Here is a 2,500-nt window from a genome sequence, read left to right as displayed (position 1 = left end):
CACTCTTTTCCAGCGTCATCCCCCCAAGTTGCCTTGGGCGCAGTTCGGCCTAGTTCACTCTTTTCCAGCATCATCCCCCCAAGTTGTCTTGTTCGCAGTTCGGCCTAGTTCACTCTTTTCCAGCGTCATCCCCCCAAGTTGCCTTGTTCGCAGTTCGGTCTAGTTCACTCTTTTCCAGCATCATCCCCCCAAGTTGCCTTGTTCGCAGTTTGGCCTAGTTCACTCTTTTCCAGTGTCATCCCCCCAAGTTGCCTTGTTCGCAGTTTGGCCTAGTTCACTCTTTTCCAGTGTCATCCCCCCAAGTTGTCGTTGCCAACAACCCAAGAGTCCATAGTATTCGGAGTTCTAGCGGGGCCTCCCCTTGCTTCCAACAACCCAAGAGTCCATAGTATTCGGAGTTCTAGCGGGGCCTCCCCTTGCTTCCAACAACCCAAGAGTCCGTAGTATTCGGAGTTCTAGCGGGACCTCCCCTTGCTTCCAACAACCCAAGAGTCCATAGTATTCGGAGTTCTAGCGGGGCCTCCCCTTGCTTCCAACAACCCAAGAGTCCGTAGTATTCGGAGTTCTAGCGGGGCCTCCCGTTGCTTCCAACAACCCAAGAGTCCATAGTATTCGGAGTTCTCGCGTGGCCTCCCATTGATTCAAACAACCCAAAAGTCCATCTTCTTCGCAGTTCAACATCGCCTCCCTCGTTTCCAACAGGCCCAAAGGTCGTCTTCTTCGCAGATCCACGAAGAGCTCATCACGATTTGCCACATTCCATTTCCCACGGGTTGTCAACAACACTTTCTCACACTTCCCGCAATCGAGTACGTGCATGACATGCCAAAGCACATCTTATTTGCCTTCCATCGCACTCAAGACGACGGGTTGTGGAAGAACGATATTGCTCACAACAAGTTCAAGGACAACGTCTCAATCAAGGGACACAACCGAATTATGTTAACTGGGTCGCTAAAGTAAACCCGAGTTCATATAATGCACCGCATCCAAAAGAACTAGCCACAACACGTGCATCACTGAGATGTTTCACTAGATGGAACACGTGCGTGACATTAGGATCCTCCAACACCTCTTCGTGATGGAAAGATAGAATTCGAAGCAACCACAGAAGTACCGTCTAGTGGGTAGGCAACACAGGGACTGATCAACCAATATCACCCAAGGCAACGGGTGAAAATGGAAGAGATGCATGCTTGACCGTTCGATACGCAAGGCATGGAGCCAGCCAGCAAGTGCATCTCGATTACAACTCACACACCCTCACGTTCGCAAGACACCACACCACAAGACGGTCCACCCCCCACCTACCATGGGCAAGCAAGCAAATGGAAACATCAAGTGACGCATGGTCAAGCATCGCTAGGCATGAAAATAACTTTCCACAATATCCGAGGGACTAGCTGCCGAGCTAACCAACGATCAGTGACGACCGTGTGTTGGTATTAATAAAGCTCAACAACTATGAAGAGGCTAGTTGTGCCATGATAAACATGCTAACGCACGCACCACGTGAGGGGGGAGGCCTCATCAAGCTCCCTTTAAAACCTGCCAGTGTGGAGCTGGCCGGCTCAAGGAGCACTCCCCCCCTATAAGAGGTTAATATGCAAAAGGCAAAATTGTACAAGTAGATACACTTTTTTTGAGCAGACATAAGTCCATATCTCGGGCTACACTTCGAATTTTGATGCGATTTTTTGCAGTAATTCGTAGAATAATGGTATCTCCTTGCTCACCAAATTTCATAATTTTTCTCGAAGGGGAACTATTTTTTTTATTTTTTTTACTTACCGGGTATGTGTAAAATCGGGAAAAATAGAAAAGCACATGTAGACTTCGAATTTCGACCTCATTTTTTCCAGTCCACCACTAAACAATATCAGGAACCTCCCCACAAAATTTCATTCAGTTTGGCCAAGGTCTTAAATTTGACAAATTTTGGCACCAAGCTATCTAGTCGCGGTGCACCGACCAACTTGGCCAAGTGCAAAATGCATCCAATTCAAAACTTTTGTGCACCAACACTTTTACAGTACTCATTTGGGGACATTTGGAGGCCTTTCCAACCCTCACATCTCAAAAACCACGAATTTCATTTTTTCACAAAACTCCCCACCAAGCCTTCTAGCTATGCCGCGGTGCACCGCCAACATTGGCCATGTGCAAAACCCTCCGAACTCAAAACTTTCGTGCACCAAGAATTTCATGGTATTCATTTGGGGACATTTGGAGGCCTTTCCAACCCTCACATCTCAAAAACCACGAATTTCATTTTTTCACAAAACTCCCCACCAAGCCTTCTAGCTATGCCGCGGTGCACCGCCAACATTGGCCATGTGCAAAACCCTCCGAACTCAAAACTTTCGTGCACCAAGAATTTCATGGTATTCATTTGGGGGCATTTGGAGGCCTTTCCAACCCTCACATCTCAAAAACCACGAATTTCATTTTTTCACAAAACTCCCCACCAAGCCATTTAGCTATGCCGTGGTGCACCGCC

The sequence above is a fragment of the Vigna unguiculata genome, unplaced genomic scaffold (genome assembly GCF_037176805.1).
Source record: "Vigna unguiculata cultivar grain cowpea cultivar isolate G323 ecotype 2 unplaced genomic scaffold, ASM3717680v1 ptg000111l, whole genome shotgun sequence".
NCBI lineage: Eukaryota > Viridiplantae > Streptophyta > Magnoliopsida > Fabales > Fabaceae > Vigna > Vigna unguiculata.
Note: the sequence above shows the minus strand (reverse complement) of the source record.